This window comes from Chroicocephalus ridibundus, chromosome 1 (genome assembly GCF_963924245.1).
Source record: "Chroicocephalus ridibundus chromosome 1, bChrRid1.1, whole genome shotgun sequence".
NCBI classification, from domain to species: Eukaryota; Metazoa; Chordata; class Aves; order Charadriiformes; family Laridae; genus Chroicocephalus; species Chroicocephalus ridibundus.
In genome coordinates this window covers 98,456,010-98,479,014 of record NC_086284.1, presented here as the reverse complement: position 1 = coordinate 98,479,014, position 23,005 = coordinate 98,456,010, and the positions used below count along the sequence as shown (strand labels likewise).

General features: G+C 44.0%; 1 protein-coding gene across 10 annotated transcripts in view; it reads left to right on the top strand.

Annotated features, from left to right (window-relative positions):
• The window catches only part of AGPAT3 (1-acylglycerol-3-phosphate O-acyltransferase 3), a 92,882-nt gene that overhangs the window by 18,927 nt on the left and 50,950 nt on the right, over positions 1–23,005 (top strand). For 2 of the 10 annotated variants that reach the window (XM_063344623.1, XM_063344576.1), the window contains exons 2-3: positions 1,594–1,683; positions 13,861–13,931. The exons of 4 other annotated variants lie outside the window; for them this stretch is intronic. The gene's annotated coding sequence lies outside the window, so the exon portion shown is untranslated. The remainder of the gene's footprint in view (positions 1–1,593; positions 1,684–13,860; positions 13,932–23,005) is intronic. 4 more of the 10 variants (XM_063344605.1, XM_063344595.1, XM_063344650.1 and 1 more) reach the window with 2 other exon arrangements.

Below are 23,005 nucleotides of genomic sequence, written 5' to 3'. Positions count from 1 at the left end.
TGAGATGAAGCCTGGTGAGCCGTGTGAGGTGCGGGCGTAGGTGAAGTCAGGGAGGACGCTCCTCAGGCTGTGCCTGGAGGCCCTGGCTCTGCTGGGGTGGCGTGTGGTTCTTCTGCTCCTGGAGCAGCAGTCCTCACAGTGGGTCAGCCACCAGCGCTTCTCAAGGACCTCTCTGCAGGACCAAGCCCGCCTGCTTAGCAGCTGCAGGTCTTCGGTGCTGCGGGATTACCTGTTACCTCTCAAGAGTGGTGCAGCCTTATTTCTCAGTTTGCTACAAGTGGATTATGACTTGATATTTTAAGGTGATGATTGGGCTGTGGGACCAAGGTGAAGCTGGGAGCTCGTAAAAGAAAAGCTGTAACGCCCCTAGGTGTCTCCTCTGAAGTGTGTATGAGGTCTTAATCCATTTACCGCTGAACACACTATACTTGGGATGCTATCAACATAGATTTTTTTTTTCCATGTGCCAGTAAATATTTTAACCTTTAATTATTCATCTTGTTTTATTGTTTTATAGGTTCCATATTCCTGAAACAGCAATCGTTTTTTAAATCTCTCATCCACTTAGGAAAAGTTGTCTTTATGTATGGATTTCTGTTTCCCATGATGATAGCAAGGAGACAGCTTTTGCCTCCCATGATATATGGAAATAAATGAACGTGATGGACGTAGAGAGGCATCTCACTTTTTGTTTTTAATTTATTAATCTTTTAGCTTCTTAGTAGGGTAGGACACGGCTCTACTGTTCCATTTTAGCCTCCTGTGGCATCTGGGAAATGAGAATGAGAGGAAACCTAACCCTATGCTTAGGCTGAAAACGAGTTGTGAAAACAGGCTTCTGACATGTAGATGCCATTGACTCTCTTTCATGGAGCTTGAAGGCAGACAGTCTTACTGCAGGACCCAGATCTGTCAAATTGAAATAAAAAGAAAATAAAAGTCTGATTTCTTAGCATTTGACTGTTCATTTCGCTCTTTTTCCTTTGCCCTTCTTTGTGTTTAGAAATTTTATGCAGAGAAAGAAAAGAAATGAAAATTAAAAACTGGCTTATTTGGAAAATGTTAGTTTCTTACGGGCAGATGTCGTGTTTGTTTGTTTTTGTTTTTTTTTCTTTGATTTTAAAATTATAAAAATCACGCTGTGAAATTAATCTGGAAAAGCAGTAGGTAGATTAAAAAGGACTCTCTTAAACACAAGTAATGGAGCTCCCAGGAGCAGAGTGACTGGAAGCAGGGGGAAGCACGCACAGGAGAAGGAACAGATCTCTCTATGACTATGCTGTTTAACACTTAAAAGCCTTTCTGCATGGGGCATGAGTAAGCTGCCAGCTGTCTTTAGTGTTCAGGAAGAGTTACTCCCCTTTCCTCGAGTCATTCTGGAGTAATTTGAATATATCTGTACATTGGCAAAGTTTTTTCTGTCTCTCCTCCTGATACCTCCAGAGTGAACGCTGCTTGGGAGCACTTCATGCAACATGGGGATTGCTGAGCTGATCCAGAGTAGTATTACACAAGTTGTAAAGAGACTATTTCGGATTAATGGTGTGTGTTTTGCTGGATGTGATTTTTTTTTTTTTTTTTTTTTTTTTTTAGAGCAAAGACAGGAGTACATTCAGATCTGATGAGGGAATTGATCCCTCTGTCCGCCTCCCCCAGCAAGTCACCATCCCGTGTCTAGCAGAGGTGAGAGGAGCCTGCCTTGCTGCCCTAAATAAACTTTCTTGCTGTGTTCAGAGAGGCTGATTGCTTTCATTGATAGAGCTGTAAGCGAGACAAACCAGCCTGCTTTAAAGCCGCTGTGGCTAATGAATCAGTCGGTACGTTTTGATCTGTCCTATACAGTTTACCACCTCAGCTCTCTTGACTATAAAGATCTGAACTTACACCATGATGTGGCAGACCCTTTTAATTTGGTTATTGTTACTTGATCCTGTGATTGTTGCTTGAAGAAGGCAACAGAAAGAGCCCAGCTAGGTAGTCCCTTGCTTCCCGTGCTTTTGTTTATCTATACCTGGTCTCCTGGTATCTTCTTTCCATTCGCATAGATCACAACACCTGCACACATCCGATCCCCCATAGAGCTGGTGTCCAGGTAAAGTTTCGCTGCTGTACCTTGTCACAGAGCTCGAAACAATTAAGTAAATAAACAACATCTGTATTGATCAAGGCAGCATGCGAAGGAATACAGTGACTTCAAAAAAACATCTGCTTCCATGTTTCACCTGGACAGGGGATAACTAACTGTAAGGATTTGTCACCTGGAAGAATCAGGCTCACTGTGAGTGTGACTGGGGGCATGTTTTAGGTTTAGTGTTTTTCTGGCTTATGGTCACGTGGCATCGTGTACTGCCTACGCATTGCAAGGCTGGTCAGGGTACTGCATGGCAAGCTGGACCCGGGTTCTCTGGTATGGGGAGTTTTGCACTAGGAAAACTCGCCCTTGAAATACTCAGTGATCTGAGGAAACATGCAAACAAACAAAAGTTTTCTTTTCCTTCATGTCGCCTGCTTGCCCCCTCTTCAGCACCAGTCTCCACAGAATTGGTTTCTCTTGTGCTGTTTTTCTTTCTCCCATGCATCTTCAACTAGAAGAAATAAAATTATTATGTACATCCTTTTGCTTTCTCTTTTTAGGCTGCCTTTACTCATTCTACTTCATTATCAGTATGCTTTCTTTGTTTCCCTCTATCTTTTTCTGTATTTTCTCTTACTTTCTTTTCCTGCCCTTTTTTCGTTCCCCAGCCCCTTCGCACACCCACCCCTTGGGTTCTCAGGTCACAAGCCAAAGGTAGATGATGTAGGAATTATTCCAGGGTTAACTCTGTGTTTCATAAATCTGTACTCAAACTATAACTTGCCTCTGAGAAACCTTCCAGACTTGATTTAAAAAACGGTTAGTCATGAAGACTGCCCTGACCCTCAGTAAGTGGTTCCAGTGGCTGATGATCTTTGCTGAAGTACGTGGCTTGTGACCTGAATTTTTTTAGTTTCACCTAGAAGCTGATGGTTCTCATTTACCAAGCTTTAGTTCCAGCGGCTGAGGTTTAATATGCTGTAAAATGTGTTTCCATGTGGGGACTTAAACTGTGATCAAGTTTGTCGTTTTTTCTTTAAACTTGAAACAGCAGTCTTTGAGTCTCCTGCTGAAGACTGGTTTTCTGTTGGTTGAAATTATTTGTGAAGCACTTCCATGCACACTTTTCAGTCTGTGAACATAATCCTTGAACTACTGAAGGCAGAACTGGACATGGTGATGGCATGGCAACCCCGTCTCCTGTTTGTATCAGCCCCTCACTATGGCAAGGCCCTGTTTCTTTCTCCTGTTTCTCCCCATGCTTCTTGACCACCACCCTGCATCTCTGTCATCTTTGTTCACCTTGTTTCTTCTCCTGCCTCTCCTATGGAATTTCCTTTACCTGCTCTGCTTCCGCTCACTCAAGGACTGTCCCAGCTTCTGATGTTGTGCTTATTTTCCTCTTCACCATTTCCCCAGGAGCTAATCTTTATGCCTTTTGGGCAGAGGGACTAATTGGTTTGAAAGCCATTGAACCAAATATTGGAAGACTGCTAGTATGGTTCTACTCTTCAGGCTGGCTTTAAAGGCAGCAACGATCCCAAGTCATGAGGCTCACCAGACTTGTGAACGAGCTGTGTACGTAGTGCCCTCCCTTTGTTTTCAGTGGCTCAGTATTTAGAATAAAAATAAAAAAAAGCCCTCTACCTCTTTGCTTTTCCAGGTACCTGTTAAGGCTTTTGTGGGAAAAGTAGTCCTTTGGATCACCTGGAAGAAAAACAGTGAAAAAAAATCAACAGTGCTCGTACAGAGGACTCTGTATTATTAAAATCTTGATAGACAGGCAGAGTGTAATGGTTCTATTTGTACTACAGCAGTAAGGCCCCATCTGCCTTAAGTCTTGTAATTTGTGCCAAGACTTGAAATAAGTCTTGGAGACTGGCGATTTCTCAATTCACAAAGGTAGCACTGGAAGATATTTGAGGAGAGCGAGTGCTTTTTTTCCACCCTTCAATTTGACAGTCAGACCAAGGCTGTTCTGGGGAAAACTGTCGCTCGCCTTGGAAAGGTCATTTACGTATTCAAATAACAGCATGCGAGAACAGAAAACTCTTTCAGAGCAGGTGTCCAGAGATGCAATAGAAGATATCTGCATGTCTCTTGTTATACCTGTCATCACGGAAATCTGGTGAATGAGTCTCCAGTTGCCAGCAGGAGAAAGAAGTTACAGTGAACAATAAATAAGAGGCCCACAGGGAGCACCTGAGGCATCATCTTTCACGCAGACTGAAAGCTCTTTTCTGCTGTGCAGAAAAAGAACAAATAAGTAAAACTTTACTATGCCACTGATGGGACACATGTGAGGCATTAGGAAAAATTAAAAGGTCAGGTTACTTGCAGTTCTCACTGAAGTTAGTTCCTTATATCTGTGCTTACAGAATCGAGAGCAGGTTTTATTTACTTTTCAAAGAAAGGAGAGGATCTGCCAGTCCAGTACAGGAATACAAACCGACTGTTGTTCCTCAAAGTCTAAAATTGCTTGGTGAAATAGGTTATATTATGTGAAAAGCCCTTGGAGCATATGGTTCATGGTTGTAATTTTTCATTACATGGTTCTTTGCCTTTACATGACATGTACATCAGTCCTGGAGGTGGGATATTATCAGTCACTGAAAATGTTGCATGTGGGAAGACTGTGGTAGTCCCGCGGTAAACTAGTATTTGGTTGAACAAAAATGTGAAATGCAGTTTTGTTCCATAAGATTTCTCTGTCCCATTAGGCCAGCTTGGAAATAAAGGCCATCAAAGCTGAAGCTGGCTTGTACCTTTTATTATGGGTCTATTGTAACTGATCTGTGACCTGGCTGGAGGAGCAGGAGGAAGCTGATCAAATTTTGTGTATCTGAAAAGAGCCAGTTAGAGAACAATGCTTATTTATGAAACTTCCTCTTACAGGCAGGGGTACCTGGGAGCTTTGTATTGTGTGATGAGTAAAGAATTCAGCTTGTGCAGGCTTTTTTTTAATAGTGATGGTAGATTTTCATGTGAAGTACTGATAATATATTTTAGAAAAGGGCTTGTTCCACATAAATACTCCTGTGCAGTCATGTATTTCCATAAAATTTGTCATCAAAGTGAAATAATCCAGAATATGTCCATCTGATGGCTTTGACCTACCTTTCTTTGAATCAACTCACTTGCATGGTAGCTTGGTTTTCCCAGATGAGCAAGCTGTGGGCTCTTCACTTACCTGCTGCTTGGTCTCTGTGCTCTGGGGTTCGCTCTCCATTTTGTTGTAGGAAGCTCTTCTAAGGACGCCAGATTTTCGCCAGTTGAGCTCAAATACTGGTTCCTGCGATTCTTCTAACCTTTCTGTTTCTGTTCTTGGGTTGCTGTCAGACAGCAAGGTGGAACCATTGCTTGGTGGCACCATCCTGAGAATCATTAAGATATTTAAGCTGCAGCACGTGTGTGTGTGTGATTGCGCTGCCTGGTTGCTCAGGCTGTTCAGCTGCTGCTGCGGATGCTCGGCTGATCTGGGTGGAGGAGGAAATTGAACTGCAGCTTTTGGCTGCCCTTACCTGCAGCAGCCTCTCCTGGAGATGTTTTTGCATGTGGAAATGAGCATGGCCTGATGGGGAGAGATAGCTGCGTAGGAGAAGGGCAGCTGCCAGTGGGAGCACAGCCTCTGCCTGCTGAAGGTCAGCTTGGCAGCGCTGGTGCTGGTCCAGGGCAGCTCTGCGTGGGAGCACACGGATGTGATAGTTCCCCTCTGCCTGGCTCTCTGTGCAGCCACCGCTGCCTGGGAAATTGCTGTGTATCACCACTCCTGATCCGTTGCTTCCCAGTACAGTGTCTGCTTTTGATGTAAAGAGCTGCTTGGCATTATGCTGAGGGCAGCAGCACAGCAGTGGCTCCCACAGTGTCTTGGAGTGTCTCCATTAGCCTTGAGCCTTCCCTTTCGCAACCAGGCTTCCTGGTGCGTCAGTAAAGAATTGGCCTTAATCTTTTTGGAAATTCGCTAACTAGCGGAGGCCTGTGATGTCAGGATCCTTACGCAAGCTCTAGCATCTTCATCAACGAGAACTACTTCTGTAGAAAGACATTTTTCCTATGGTTGCTCTGGGCAATGGCTTCATGCCATTCCCCTTACTTCGTTGTTTCCCAGGCAGTGGTTTTCTAAGGCGGATGGCAGCCAGGAGGACTGTAGGGACAGTGTTCATGGCAAGGCTTAGCGCGGCACTCTTGAGGGCTGCTTTTTGGGCGCTTGAGCTTGTCTGTGAGGGGAGTGGGAAAGGGGAAAGGTGGAAGCCTCCTTCGGCAGAAGAGGTGCAGTAACCTCCGTAACACACGGCAGAGGCAGGAAGACGGCTTCTGCAAATTGCAGCAAGTCCATTGGGATGCATAGTGATCCTGCCTGGGGCTTTGCACTCCTGTTTTAGTCTGAAGGCTTTTTAAGGTTTTCAGGAAAGAATTTTATAGAAAACACTTGAAGTTCATTTTACGTTTAATCTTATGAGAGGTTACTGAGTGAAGTTAACAGTGCAGACCTTAAGCCAGTCAACCTCAAGTTGCTACAAAAACTATCCTTGGACTAATACAGGTTTCATGAAATACAAATGTATGTATTTCACAAGCTCATAGATTTTGGATGCATGACTGATACTATTCTTGAGAGAACTGCATCGATATGGATTTCCCTTGATCTTTGCCATGAGGTAGAGAATGTTTTCTGTGTTGCTGATACTTGCACGTACAGTACCAAAAGCTTTGGGTTTTGCTGTTCCAGCATTTTGGAGTTGGCAATCCTGTGGATTTCCTAAGGGAATGTGCTTGTTCCTTACGTGCTGTAGGATGTGCTTGGCTGGGGATGATGGTTTTGGCCAGGAACACTGCACCAAAATGTTTTCCACACGACGGGCTGCTCCTGCATCAAATTCAGCAGCTGTTTCCTCATATTGCTATCTTCTGCAGCACTGTCCTCTGCCAGTTGTCTCTTCTCTCCCTAAGGAGAACGCACACTGGTGAGCTGATTCATCAGCCCAGTGATTAGCTGTGCTCAAATTAGTCCTTTCCCCAGGCTTCAGAGTATTTTCCAAACATGAACAGGAGTGGATGGTACTAAGGTATTAGTGTTACAGCTGTGGTCAGGATTTATCCTGTGTTTCTGTGGGTCCTGTTTTCCCATTTGGAGGTAGAGGCATTTCTGTCCCCTTTTGCGGGCAGCTGCCAGATTCGCTTAGTCTGTTCCCTATACTGAGCTTTTTGATTCACTTCGTCCCTGGCCCCCAATTTGACTGTTCCCTGTTGTCTGCTACTCAAACCCCTAGAAGCAAAGTGAGCTGCCTGATACAGAGGTTTTTCCCTTTTGTTCTGCAGCTGTTTCTTCCCTCTTTGGGGAGCAAACACTGAGGTCTACCAGAGGATTTACGTATAGGTGGTGATAATGTGAGTGTGTGTGAGATCTGGTATATCTCAGATTTCAGTGGCTGATAAATGCACTTGGTTGGGAGGACAGGTCAGCATGCAGGAGCTGGGAAAGCACAGAAATAGAACAAAAAATTTAATGAAAAAATATTCCAGTCTCTAGGAACAATGATAAAGATCTGGGGTGTTTTCCCCGCTTGATTAAAATATTGGTCCTTACCTTCCTCAGTTTTGGAGAGCCCTTATAATTTCCTCATGTCAGATTGAGCCTGGATGTGAGGAAACGTTCCCTCCATCTCTTCCTATCTCCTTTATATAGGATCTAGGTACCCATCCAAAATTGTGTAGGACAGGAAGGGCCAGGGCAGTAGACCTCTTACGTGCATTTTTGTAGAGGAGTCGCTGTGTGGGAGGCTGGTGATGGTTCACAGGAAGGCAGAAAGGGGCCACATTTGGGAAGCAAGTGGGTTGATCACAAAGCACTTGGTGTTACTCGCTAGAGTGCTCTGACCGCTGTGGGACCCAAGAAGACGCTTCAGTAGAAAAGGTCCAAAAAACGATCATAAGGACGGGAGCCCTTATCATCCACCCTGCTTAGCTGTTAGCTTGCCACCTGACTTGTTTTGGACCAGGCTTGGCCTTCTGGCCTTTGGCAGCATTGGTCTAGCCATAGAGTAGTGCCTCAAGTAGCAGTGGCTGTGCTGCCTGGCAGGGCGTATGCCAAAATGGAGTCCTAGCCTTGCCACTCGTATTGTGGCCCAGGAATCAGCACCAAGTCCACTGAAGAAATATGCTTCTACAGCAATTTGCCCTGAGCCCATGGGATTCAGATCCTGAGAAGCTGATTAATAGTAGCTCTGCGTTTGATAGCCTCTGGGTTTTTGAATGTTATTTTTGGAGGAGGAAGGGGGTAAATACACCTACGTGGAATGTCCAGACTCAGGATATTGCTCGAACTGGAAATCAAAGGACTATACAGTATGCTTTTCTGTCCTTAACAGTTGCTCAAATAAACATGCTAGTCCCTGGTTTTTCTAGCAGTGTGGTGATTAGAACCACAATAACAAAGATACATATTGCAGGGAAAGGAAGGTTGAAAAGGCACCTGTCCATCAGATATCTAAAGGAAAAGTTTACTAAGACAGACAAAAACGCCAAGCAACAGAACCATGGTGCAGCATGGCACATAATACTCATAATGCTTTTTAGCTGAAGTTATCTCTTCCCCGCAGTGATGATGCTGCGCTTTGGCTGGGATTTTGGAGCTGCTCTCTGTGGATTCTTTACTACAGGGGAGAGAATGCCTTTGCCAGGGAAGTTGTGGCTGGCCGCGTCTGCCTTAACCACGTGTGCAGTGCAGTAGGAGCAGGCCAGGAGATCATATTTCAGCTTTATGAACTTTGTCTACTTAATGTTCTTTGAATTTGAGTTAGCCTACTCCCTAGACTGACTGCTGCCTGTCTGTGTGCTGCAGAGCTCGCTGAAGGAAAGCTGTCCCACTAACCTCTGCGCTTCAGAGTGTTGCTTCAGGAGGTGTCAAATTGTCCTCTTCCCCGTTTCGCAGGGATGATGCTAGCATGTCATTGCCCCGTCAGTAGTGTCTGTGTAAGCCTCTTGTGGGAACAAACTTTATTTCTTTTCCTGCTCACTAGAGTGACCTATGCAACCTGCTGCCTTGATCCCCTCTTGACTCTTGAGATTGGTGATGTCAGGGAAGATGGGTGTTTTTCACCATCAGCTGCTCTGGGAACACACCCAAAAGACCACACTCTCACCTTCCTGGATGTCCTGTTGTTTGGGGAAAAAGGCAGAAGTAAGAGCTTTCTCTGAAGTTTTGCAGCTGCTTTTTCTCTGGCCCTGGTGGAGAAGTTTGGTCCAGTAGGCTGCCATTGCTCTTGAGACATGAAATGACTAGTGGTGGGCACAGAGCTTTTGTGTGTGAAGAAGCACAGCCAAGGCCGCCTGCCATCAGATGGCACAGCGTGTCTGTTGTCGCTGAATGAAATTTTGGCAGCCCAGACCTTGCGCAAACGAATGACTGTCATCTGTGAAGTCTCATGACCCTCAGTTCCTGCCACTAGTGGTGAGCTGATATGGGGTGAGCAATTCCAGTCTGGGCGTAGTTATGATCAGGGTTTCCAAGGCTATGTTCCAAACCTTTTACCTCCGTGTAGTGGGAGCTATCAACAAGATATCCTGGGCCTTTGCCCTCTGTGGATCCCCAAGCAGTGTGAGCAGTATTGATTCCAGCCCGGTGCCTGGCTTCAGACCACCATTAGGTAAACAGCGGAGGCAGTCCTGCCAGCTTTGGACCGCGGAAAGGTATTTCCGGGCCATGGCCTTATGTCTTGCATTAGAGGTGGAATGTGCTGCCTGGTTCTGCCTGCACAAAAGGTGAGGCACAAATATTTCCTATGCCCTCTGAATCACAGGTGGCTGCTGTGGACACTGAGGATGTGGGTGAACCTTTTCTGAGGCTGTAATTTCAGCCTCCACATCCACTTCAAAAAGTTGTAGCACCCAGCATGACACTCATTTAGGACACTTGTCACAGAGGAAAACCACCGTGACCAGTGGCTGGAAGCAGCCAAAGTGGAATGGGGGAACAAAACTATGTGCCATGACTTACTAGTGTGTGAACATGTCTGTGCTGAATAAAAAGCAAGAGATTCCTGATGCCACTCTGGATCTGCTTAGCCTGCTCTCCCCATGTTTGCACACCTGTGCATGCACATGTGTGTGCACTCTGTTCCTGGTGGCACTCAAATCAATCATCCCTTTTTGTCCCTTTTGATTAGTCTTGACAGCATTTTTGCTGGGCCTCCAACCCTTTGGGGCTTCCCCACGTCCAGGTTTGTGCCTGTGACTGCTGTCACGTTCCTTTGAGGAGACCTCATCTGTCAGTGTGATTTGCCATTCAGAGGAAGGGGAATTGGTCTTGAAGGGCAGCCTCTCTCGGCTTTGCCGGTGTGAGGAAGGGGAAGGCAAGTTTGGTAAGATCAGTATTAGCTGCTGCACCTCAAGAGAAGAGGTTGGTGAGGGAAGGCAGTGGTGCCTAGAGTTTTCAGGATGAGGGTAGTCAAGGAATGTGACAAATTATACAGGTGTCCCATATCCCAAGTGTGCCTTTGGGGGATTAGGCCAGGATTTTTTTTTTATAAACGTTAACCAGAAGGGCAGAGACCTCTTCTAGAGGTGCGATAAGAGAAGAAGTCTTGTCAGTCATGACTATCTGAAGCCTGTTGTTCTACTGTGTCTTCTTGGCCCAACTTACATACTTGGGTAGAAGGTCTGTGGATTGGGGGGGGATGTGTCAGCTGTCACTAGGGCTGACAGCCTTCCCCTCGTGCCTGCACTGCTGTACCCGCTGGTGTCTGTGGTTATGAGGTGAGGACTCTGGATGGAGATGAAGGACTTTGCAGGAGCTGCTGCCTTGTCAGGCTTTCTTCCCATCTGGCATTGAGCTGAACCAAAACCCTTTGTTGGGCCTGCTGTGAGTCCTTGTGCCAGCCCAGGGTCTCCATCCTCTCTTCTCTCCTTCTCCCCTCTTAAGTACCCCCTCAGACTAGAGGTGCTACAGTGGGTTGGCCTGCCCCTGCCTGGGTTTGATGAATAGGGGCTGTCTTTGCCTCTGAGACCTCCTCTACGTCAGAGGACCTTATGGAGGAGAGAAAAACAAGCTGTTTGGTCCTTGCTGTAGCAATATAATGCAGGGCTCCGGCTAATTTCCCCAGGCCTGTAAAGACAGATTTCTGCAGTGTAGTGAGATCAGCAGAAGGAGATGGAGATCCTCCTGTAAGGAACGGGTGAAGTTGAGCTCTGAATACGATATCCTGCCATGCATGGTAATTATCTCTTTGCTATGGCCAGTGCTGTAGTACAGGAATCTGTCCCGTGACCTGCTCAAATTTGCAGCAGGGGAAGGTAGAGAAACATGGGGAGCACAGGGAGAAGGGGAGAGGCAGAGGGCGAAAAGGAATGAAAAGGGCTCCCCCAAAAATGTTGATCCCTTAGGGTTTTTTTTGGTGGCCTGCACTGAAGGGAGAGCTATTTGGGAATATCTGGTGGCCTTTGAGGGCATCCCATCAGTAGCTGTTGTGAATCTGCCCTATGCCACACAACAGCCCACTTGGATCAAGGGGTGATCTGGGCTTGCGTGCTTTGGGGTTGTGCCAGTATGCTGGAGAAGGAGGGGGCCATATTCAGGGCCTTTTGTGGGCTGCGTTAGCAGGATATGCTGTGTGCAGGCATGCTTGGTCAGCAGGACTGAGCAAGGCTGTTTGTACAGGGCAAGGAGTGGAGAGATGCTTTCAGTTTGGCTGCTTGCTACGCTATGAGCAACCGCAATCTTCGGCCCCTGTGGAACTGCTTTTAAAGGCATGACAGCCTTCCCAGTCAGGCGTCTGGTGGTGTTTGACTCTCTGCAGACCCAAGACCAGTGTGCTGCAATTCAGCTTGAAGGCTCGTATGCACACATCCTTCTTCCCTAGCAATGGGTATAGAAAAGCAATGCACTTACCTGGGTTGGAATCAGAGGTGTTAATGCAGGAGGTTGCTGGTGTTAGCTATGGGGGAGAATGGACAAAGGGAAGTGTCTGTTCCCTGAACATTGATGTTCCCTCATGGGAGTTTTGTGCAGCATCTGGGAATGAGAAGCATAGAGATTGTGCTGTCTTGCAGCATCTCCTGTGTGATGACCCCGGCCCCAGTTTGTGTCACCAGCAGGGTTTAGAGTCATACTCTGTGTGGATCTTCTGATTTGGTTTCATCCAAAGGGAATCTGGCTTGTGGTCCAAGCTGCAGAAGCAAGAGGGTATTCCCTTCAAAAGCAGGCCAGTGCTGTGGATTAATGTGTAGGTCAATTGAGTCTGCGGCTTCCCTGGTGCCTTTGATGTTGGCTGTGGGTAGGACACAGTGGTGTTCTTGCTGGACTTCCCTTGTTGCTTTTTCCAGCAGCAGAGGCAGGTGCTGGAGGTCTTGTTGCAGTCTTAATTCCTCTGAAAGAAGCTATTTTTGTAGCTCATGTGCTCTTAATTGCAGCATGGCTGTCCTGGGAGTGACCTCCCAAGTTGGTTTTTTGGATGTGTCCTTATGAATCTTGTCTTTGTGGCCCATGTTAAGGAGCCAGCTTGTATCTGCAGGGTGTCTGTGTGGGTCTGCTCAGAGAAGAGCATCAGGTAGCTCTAGTGCTGAGAAGGGTATGTGAGCAACTCTCTGTCTGTAGTTACAAATGGGTTATACCTACCTGCATATTGTCCATTACGTGCACAGGTTATATGTGGTCAGTTTGACATCCGAGTACTAGCAAAAGCCACAAAACAGCTTAAGTTGAGCATTAAATAATATAGCAGAAGGGGAGATTGCCAGAGGCAAAACCCAGTTCATTCATAATGCATGTTACTGGACAACCTTTCCTTGACGTGCTTATTCTGGAATTTAATCCAGTTTGAAAAAGGGATTATCCAATTCACAAAAGGTAGACAAATTGTCTTAAAAAAAAAAAAATTGGCATGTCAGCTGAATGGCTTTTAATCCAGGAAATAATACATTTGATATGCTGTCCCTTCTCCCACAGATGTACTTCTCTTAAGCAAACCCTAACTTTGTTTTGGTTAGAGTATGTATTTTTTTTTGTTTGTTTTTAATAAACAGAGAGGATCTGCAGCATTCGATTTCTGCCTTTCTAAGGTTTTGGATGTTTCTGTTGCCTTGCTTTGGGGCACTTTACAAATGATAAAGAAAGAACTTTTCGGTAGTAGGGGAAAAGCTGGCAACAGTGAGAGAATTTCCTTTTTTTTTTTTTTTTATGTATTTTGTGTGGCTACGAGGAGAGGATTCTTGAATTCAAGGTACCTATTTCCATGTCTTTAGTTTTCTATAGAAGACTAAAATGAGACCACAGCTGGATGGGAAACATTTTAATCAGTAGAAAACCAGTTCAAAACTGTGTAGGACAGCTAGGCGGGTTTGCTCAGTTGAAAGCCTTCAGAGCAGCTTGTTTTAAAATTGCATAATATTAACCTGAAGTCTTGCTGCCTTCCATAGTGCAATAGTGATGCAGTGCAAGGTCTTCAAAAATAAATATACAAGGGTCAGTCGATGGAGGTAATTAAGGCATATATATTTGTAACTTGGAAAGCCTATGATTATTTGAAAATCCATTCTTTTACCTTGTGGCAAGTTGCAGACTCCAGTGATTTGCACTTTATGAAAGTAGTAAGAACCTGCCACTGACCAAACTTAGGCATTTGATATCAGCGTGTGTGCTGAGATGTTCCTGGTATGGTTTTGTACGCTGGAGTCACTCAACTGTCTGATGTTTACCCTGGGATCAGAGAGCTGACGGATGTGTAGGTAGTGCCAGTTGGAAAAATACTTGGTGGGGTATGGCTGAGTGCTAAGACGTGTCTGTCTTGTAGGTAGGGAATATCTGCAAGGAAGACCAAGTCCTTCAAGGTCAGAGGAGACAGTTTCAAGTTTACATACAGAGGTAAGTATTTTACCAGTATCTTCCCACACACTCTCCCTTTTGCTGTTTTGATGACTGTGTTGAGAGATCTAGCATAATTCAAAAATCTAAAATAACTGTGAGCAGGTAATGGTATCTTTCTAGAGAAAGAAATTCAAATACTGTTACCTTCAAAATACAAGTTATCTTCCAGTTTTTGTGGATGTACGACCCTATTTTAAACTACTTTATTTTCTCTTTCCTTTTTAATGAAAGATTGCTTCAACCAGGAGAAGCTTCCTTGACACAGTTCTGCTTTTCCTGTCTATCTGACGTATCTCTTCCCGCACAAATAACCCACAGCTTTGATAATATGTATCCTGGCCTTGAAAATAAATGTTCAGATAATTTGCATAAGATCAGAGGCACAAGGTTATTAAGGTAAACACATTGGAGGAGTTTTCAGGTCAAGAAGGTGACAGCTATAAGGAAAGAGAATAAGGAAGAGATAAGTAGTCTTTCATTGCCTGAATATTTGTATGACCTGAGCTGATGCTGTTGCTGCTGACTTGAGGTTTTGTTGAAGTACAGTGTGTCCTGGGGTTGGGGGTGGTGGGTTTGTTTTGTATTCTAACAGCTAACCCACAAAGTATCTTGAGTTTTTTTGAGGGTTAGACAACTAGAAATACTTCAAGGTGGCAGTTTTTAAACATAAGGCTGAAGCATTGCATCTAAGCAGAATGACAAAAAGATTACGCTGAAGAGTTTGCTTTTTGGGTTGGTTTATTTCTTTGGGTTTTTAAGCACCTCTTTGAAACTGAGGAAACATTCTGTGTACACTCCTAACCCTTACGCTTGTATGGTTGGTTGAATGGGTGGTGTGATGTACTTGTTGCAGTGCTCATATAGCTGAGATTCATAAAGCAGACTTTGCAGTAGAATATATTTTCTGGTAATGCTTCATCAGAGATCATGCTTTTTTTTTTTTAGATAGACATAAAGGAATAAATATAGAACAACTCAGGTGCTAAAAATAACCACTTGCATTGACGTCTACTTTTTTTTTTCCTTTAAAAGAGACCTTTTGGATATTTAGCAAGATGCTTCATATCTGTTCAGAATCGTTTTGGCTGCAGTGATTTCGAGGGAGAGAAGTCAGCTGATCTTAGAAAATATCTTATCTTGGTTTGGTTTAAGAGTGCAGTGTGGGAATAGAGCAGATGCCGAGGAAGAGACTCGATGTGGGTAACGGCATGAGAAGTTGGTTTAATTACTGCAGCTGTAGAAGCTGGGCATTTGCAATCTCAGAGATTAGAAGACTGCTCAGCTCTTGTGTTTATGGGGGGGAAAAAAAAAGAAAAGAAGATACTAAATACCTCAATCAAACCCTAAGATATATAATGGAGCTCAATGAAAAGATGGTCCCTTGTTAGGAAACCTGCTTGCATGTGGTGGTTTCAGTTACAATCCAGGGTATAGTAATTCTGGCATCCTTCTAAGTGCGAGATGAGGGAATGAATAATCTTCCAAAAAATCTTAGAAACAGATTTTTGTAGCGAGAGAATGATTTACTTGAAACGGATTTCGAAGTAATTACCAATTTGCAGATGATCTGCTGTGGACACGATTCCTTGCACATAGTTGGCCACTTGATTGCGTTCTGAATAGTCCTTTGAGATCTGCGTTGCGAGACTGAAGTGGTGCATCAGTTAACACATTTAAATCAGTTTAAGATTTGACTATTACTTCAGTGCCCTGTCATGTAGAACTTCGAAATTTAATAATTTGGTGCCACACTCCTTTATTTACAAATTCTACACGGGTTTTGGTACCTAGAAACATTGAGATCAAGCAAATGTGTGCTACCCACGGCCTGGGGCTGTCAAAAGTGAGTTGTGTGATGCATGGGGAGGGAAGGGGTCAGGGCTTTTTGGCGTCTCACAAGTTGTGCAGCATCAGGCAGCTGCTGGTTTACAGCAGGCAGAGCAGACCGTTCCTGCAGCCCACCGGGCGTTTCAGGGCCATGACAAATGCCCCCTCCCAGCCCTAGCCGTCCCTGCTCCATCAGTGAGCCAAGCGCACATCACTTTGCCTTCCCGGTGATGTTGCTGCGACTGCTTCTCCCTTTGAACTTAATAACAGGTCAGATGTAAATAGCAGTTTAGACATAAAAATAGCTGGCACCTGCTTGAGTTGAGCTGGCCAGGGGTGAGCTGGGGCCTTGCTGCTGCCCGTGCCAGCCCTGGGGCTGGCCTGAGCCAGAGAGGTCTGGTGAGGTTTTCTGCGCCTGTTACAGGTGGAGAAGCCCCAGCCGTGGGGAGGAGCGTGGACAACCCCTTGGCAGGGTCATTGGCTGTGCTCCTGCAAGATTAATAAAACACCCATGCTGTCTCACCCTTTGATCACAAGTTTTTTCTGTCTTCTCAGCTGTGTGCTCTTCTATTTGACTTGTGTTTTTTCCTCTGCTTTTAACCTCTAATGTAGCAATTTACTCTCTTGCTGTGTTTGACCAAGACCAAGCTAGGACAATGTAAAGATAATGCATCCTCTTAGGAATTACATTGTTATCTTAGATTACAGTTAGTTCAAGCTTCATCAGGCTTCTGGAAATCTATTATTTAGGTATGTTTCTGATTAATTAAAAATGCTATTAAGATGGTATTAAGAAACTTTCCTTGTGTAAACAAGGGAAAAAAAGAAATTAGTTCAAAGGTCCAGTGCATGGGTTCTCCTGGAGAAGATAAGCTAGGCCTTCTCTGCCTTGGCCGTTAGCTCTGTTGAAGATTGCGTGGTGTTTTTTCTATTTTATTATTTTATTGTTAGCCAATGTACCTGGAAAGGGGGACGCATATCTCTAGTAAGAGTAAGAATATAAATAATTTTTTAGAGATCCTGAAGAGCTTATGCATCCAAAATTATCACCATGTTCACTGCAAACTGGCTTCACCTGTTACAAAGAAGAATGTTTGTTTTTTTTTTTTCTTGGGATATGGGTGTATTTAACTGTTCTTTCCTTGTTTGTGCTACTGAAGGAGATATAGCAAATGCGGCTAGTGTCGGTGTTGCCTGTTCAGATCTTATCTGCAGCAGTTCAGAATTTTAAAGCTTTCTTTAAAAGGCTTTTACTTTCTTAATGCAGAATGCTAAGGATTTTGGGCAGGGAGTAAACTTCTAATTAGTTCAAGTGCTTTATAATAAATTTCACTTCTAAAATGCTATTCACATTTGTTCTTAATTAGATTGCTGTTCTAGATCCTTTTAATTTCACTTGTATTTGAATTATGAGTAGTGAATATACAGAAATTTGTGTACTTGGTTTAGTCTGACCAGTGGGAGTAAAATAACTACTGAGGAGGAGGAGGATCCCTCAGCCACAAATACCTGCCACGCAGGTTTGTGCCCAGTGCTAGGATGTGGCTGTCTCCTGAGGTTTGCTGATGCTGGCACTGGTAGCAGTACTTTGCGAACAACTTGGAAGCTTGAAGGACATCCAGCATCAAGGCCGAGAATGAGGTAGACAACGGCAAGGTAGGTGGGGGACAGTGGTGGAGAATATTTTTAGCCAAGCCTGCTTGACTCATGACCCTGGTGGCAGGCTCTTGCTAGAAGGGACTTAATGTGGACAGGGGAGTGTGTGTGGGGGCGAGCTCAAGGAGGTGACGTGACTCTGGCGTGCTGGGCAGGTACAGGTTGCTGGGAGTTTCAATGCTGATGTGACTAACGCTTCACCTACAGGTTTTCATTTTGGAAACTTACAGATTCGAGGCTGGTAAAGGAAGGGTATTTCTGCCAAAGACTTGCTGCTGTTCTCAAATCCCACGAGGTAACTCCTTCCTATTAACTTTATCTGTGAATTCCTAAGAATATGATTAATTTGGAGTACCTGGAAAGTCTGCTTGTGGAGGATCAGAGCATGAAAGTTAATGATCAATTGCTTCTTGCTAGTGGGTAACTACGAAGAATTGTGTTTTGGGATTTTTTCTTTTCCTGACTGAAGGCTGTTTAAACACGTACAGCTCTAAAAGCTAACTGTAAATCTATTGCACACCAAAGAAAACATCAGAGCAATGGGAGAAGAGCTTGTGCAGCCCCAGCTACGCAATGGAGGCTTCCCCCAGAGTACAGTGCGGGGACCCTCAGCCCCAGGGTTTGGGGCAGGGCACAAAATGAATGTGGCGGAAGACCATCTTAGTGAAAGGAATGTGCCATTATGGAGGTCAGACTGAGGAAATCAGTGGAGGGTCTTTGCAACTCTTTTTTTTTCTCTCTCTCTTTTTTTTTTTTTTTTTTTTTTTTTTTAAGACTTGAAAAGTGAAAGGAGTGAAATTAGGAAATCCTATCCCTTACCCTGCAGGTCATTCCTGTGTATGTTTTCCACACTCACTCCGCTGTGTCTCTAGTATTTAGGTGCTGAATAGGTGCCTGAGCCTACTCAAGTCCCCCTCTTACTCTTTTATGCTGTATTTATTTAGGCCTTTAATCAAGGGTAAGTCAGCAAAACCTTAGAGGTAACTAGTCTCTAAGAAATGGCAGATAAATTATTAGATTTCTTGAGAGTAATCCTGTCTGGACTGCAACTGGGGTAACATTTCCCGGGACAGGGCAGACTTACCTTGGTTCAAAGATGTTCTGCCCTAGTTGTTTAGGGCAGCTGTGTCTTTCCCAGCTTACGTCATTTCATATGGCCATTTTTTTCTTTCCTGTATGTCACACTTGAAGCTAGGAGTGAGACGAAAGCTTTCCAACTGAGCACTATAGTGCTATACAAACATCTGAGTTAACTTGCTGAGGATTTACCCTGTTTCTGGTCTCAACTATCAGAAGAATTATATACTCTTTAACCAGGAATAACTGAACCTCTTCAACTCAGACCAGGATTGTCTAGCAAATCTTGCTGCAATCATCTGGGACATTGCTTGCTCCTCCAGATGTTACCAACCATTGGCACTGTGGAAAGGACCATGTGCAGGTGCTTCAGCCCCAGCAGTTCACACATGGAAAATTCTGGAGGGGTTTGCTGCCTTTCAAAAACAAACAAACAAAAACACAACAAAAAACCCCAACCAACCGCTTCATCGGGGGTTTAAACTAACAAATTGAGTTGTGAAGGTGCAGGCTATGAAGGTGTTCCAGCTATGAAGCAGTGATCCCTAGCAGAAGGCTGGGATGGACAAGAGGGGGCAGTAATGTTTTAGGCTGCCACAGCTGAACCTGCCGGAGAATGTTTTATGTATCAGAGCCCTGGCTCCACAGAAGGCTATGGACAGGGTTAAGTGTAACTGCTCTTCTGCTGATGGTGAAGTTCTCTCTCAACAAGTGAACAGAGAACTGTGCAGAGTTATGAGGCCACAGATAAATTCATCCACTTCATTCTTGCTTATCTGTTCCCCCTCTGATGGAGAGAAGGGGGGGGGTCTGAAGAATTTGGTTTCAAGTCACAATGGAAAATTAAATGTTTTGTTTGCTGCAGAAGTCTAATTTCCATCTTGAAAAGGGAGAGAGTCTGTCTGTCATTGGTCCATCTGGTCAGTAGTCTGGCTTATAGTGGATGCCTTACAAAAGGATTTACAGTCAACACATGACTGGTATTTGCTCTGTCATACACTCCTAATTTCCATTTCATTAATAATTCCAGTTCTTCTCTTTTCAATCTCCTTACGCCACATCTTAACAACCATGGCAAGAAGGTTCACAGTTCAGTTATGCTATGCTTGGGGCAGGGGGGGGCAAACTTCTGATTGTTGTAAACCCGTCATAATTTATTGACGCTCTCCTGGTTTTTCTTACTATGAGCAAAGACTTCTTTTTTTCTGAAAGCATTTTCAGAGTCAATCATTTCCAATTATCATTTGGGAAACATTTAATTTTTAGGGGCACTCTCTTTCTAAGAAATGATTGTCGCAGTAGTAGGATGGTGGCAGAAAATAATTTCCTGAAGCCATTCTGTTAATATCGTCTGTATGATTCCATAAGACATGGAGAGAGATTTGCCATGAAACCAGTTTTACCATCTAGGAGGAAAGTTAAGTTGTGCTTAAAAACACATGATCAAGTTTCCGCCCTGGCCTCCCTCCTGACTGCCATTCCTCCATCAACATTGGGATGTTATTGTATGTGATACGGAAGATGGTCTTTAGGGAATGGGCCGAGCTGTGGGTCAAGCAAATAATCAGAAGATTCAAAGATATTGATACTTCCTACGGTGAGGAAGAGAACTGACCACGAAATGGTTTCAGTAGCTTTAATTATTAAAGAAAAAAAAAAGAGGAGAAATAAAAAAGAGAAAAAGGAATGAAATGTTCCCCTTGTGAGATGATGCTGAAGACAGAGTTGTATGTGTTCACTTTTGAGTCTTGTATGTCCTAAATGTTAGAGCACTGAGAATATTTTCAAAGCTGTAGTATCGAAGTAACTAATGGAAACATGGTTTTAGAGGTTATCATATTGAATTCAATGCAAGGTACCATGCAAGAGAGAAATTGCATAAGTGTTGAAGTGCGTGCATGTGCATTTATATTTAATTGGGGAACTTTTTTTGAAATGGAAAAAATATGAGTGTACTTAAATGTGACTCTTATCCTCAATGTACTGCCTAAATATGTTAGTTCAATCTTAGAAGACATCAGAAAAGCAATTTGATACAACTTGCAGTTTCTGGGTTTTTTTTGTTTTATTTTTTAAAGCGGGGAAGATGAGGATCCTAAATAGGAAGAGCTTCTCTCTTTCTCTTTAGGGCTCAAGTACCTCTTATGCAGGCACCAGTACAATAAACAGCATCAGACCAAAACTTACTTTCAAATCCTGTTGTCTTGCATAACACTGCTTCACCTCAATATTGAACCAGGAATTATTCTCCTGCCAGTTTCAGTGTTTCATTCTGGGAACTTTGGCCTCTGTTTTATCAGTTACAGTAAAAATGTCCACGTGAGAGACACTATACACAGGCGGTGAAAAGGCAAAGATCCCTTTGATAGGCCATGAAGGCAGTGTTCAAGAATTGCTTCAAGAGGAGCGAACGTGCTTGTTCCCAGGAGCAGCTTGGCTTGAGCGATGCAATTTGTTGAACTGTGGCATGCTCTGCTGCGTTGGTTCTACAGATCTCTTTCTTGTGGGATATTGGGAAGTTGGATGAGATACTGTTCATGGCTCGCCGAGCTTTTTTAATGCACGCTTTTTATTGCCATAGTTGCGTGTAAGGATTTTAATGTAAACAAAAAGGCTAACATTATTATTTTAAATTAGGGGACATTTCTTTGCCTTTTAGGTATGCAGGAAGATAACCATAACTATTTACAGTTTCCCCATAAATCAGCTTTTTATTTTATTCCCCCCTGTAGCTCACACACCACGTGCGACCTTCCTCTACCAGCACTGAGAACTGAAGCAGCTGCTTTTGGCGGTAGTTTTATAGGGCCCTTCAATGAATGTTTAGATGGGACAGCTACAAAAATGGTTGGAGTTGTAGAAAGCAGGTAGTGTGTCATAATGTCCTCCTCATAACAAGGTCCTCCTTAAGCACGTAGGTTTATTGTCACCAAAAGTTTCTGCCGGAGTTTTGCTGTTTTCTGATAGGCTCCAGGCTAAACCTACTTCTGACCAGTTGATACCTGTTTATTCTGGTATCAGCAGCCTTTTTTGGCTCAAATGGCTTATTTCCCTTCCTAGTGGTTATCTTTACTGTCTTACAGGGAGGAATTCCATCCCCCGTAAATGCCCCTGGATCCCTCTGCTGTGCCGGTCTCCGTGCTCGCTGTCAGTGCTGGAAATCCTCCTTCAGCCTCCCATGTTTCTTGTGCCTCCTTTTTGAACAGGGGTAGCCTCTCTTGTGAGGTGTTCCAGATGGGATTTTAGCAGTGCCACTTATGTACTTCCCTGTACTTCCTATCTCTGTTGGAAATGTTGCTCTGGATATATCCTGGGGTTGCATGTGCGTTTTTCACAGCAGTATCTCAGCGGTGACTCACAGCCATTTTGTGCTAGGATGGGCGAGCGCCTCCAGGCTCTTCTGCTCCAGGCACTGATCATCCTCCAGTGTCTACCTGTTTGTTTATTTTATATATGTGATTGTGCATTGTATATTAGTGACTTTCATCCCAGTCTTACAGCTCCCGTCTTTAAGGTGATGGTGCCTGTTGTATAACAACTCAGTACACTTTCATGTTCAAATTGCTTCCCAACTTTGTCATCAGCTGCCATAATTACTTTTTTTTTGTATGCAAGCCAGCCATTAATCAGTTAAAAATGAAGCAGAAGACTGATTGTTGGGTTTTGCATAGTGTTTTCATTAGTAACTTCCGAGGTGTCTGCAGCTTTTTCTTCCTGTGCTGTCTGTCATCATCTCTTCTGGGCAGGATCTTTGCTGCTGTCACAGTTTCTCTACTGGTCTCCAACTTTTCATGTTTAATGTGATACCACATGGAAAAGTATTAAGTAATGTTTGTTGAAAATCCAGATAGCTGAGATTTACCTACATTTATTTTTGTGTAAACTCCCTATAGCAAACCCGTTGTGTCCTGATCTCTTTGTAGCTTCACATCCTTATTCCTCTTTGTCAGTCTTTGCTGAAATCTTACGTGCTTTTGATGAGTTCTGTAGCCTTTCTTCTATGCGGCGAGTCAAAGCGGATCATGCAAGTACTGACACTAAGGTGAAATGAGTCTACATCTTCCACATTTATAGAGGTAGTTCTCTATTGGTTTGAATGTAGTTGACTTTTAATTGTGTTGAACAATTGCATGTGTTGTGTTTGTTGGACAATTTTGAAGACAAAGAGTTGCAAAAAGTGGTGTACACTTTTAAAATGCTTGCCTGGTCATCTGTTTTCTTTTCTCTAATGGTAGCGGTGGAAGATGATACTCTTTGTTCCAAAAAACAGCAAATGTGTTTTGACATAAAACTGGCCTTGAGCAATGTGCCAGCCCAGACAGACCAGCAGCTAGTGATGCATACAGACGTAAAGCTGAGCTAGATGGGTAGTAGCTAGCTGAATGGCTAACTGGTGTTTTCCTGGTATGGTTTGGTTTCAGCAACACGGTTACACAAATTTGTCTGAAGTACGTTGGAATTGAGCAGTTTTCAAATGGTATGATATCCAGGGTAAATGTGTATTTACGGTA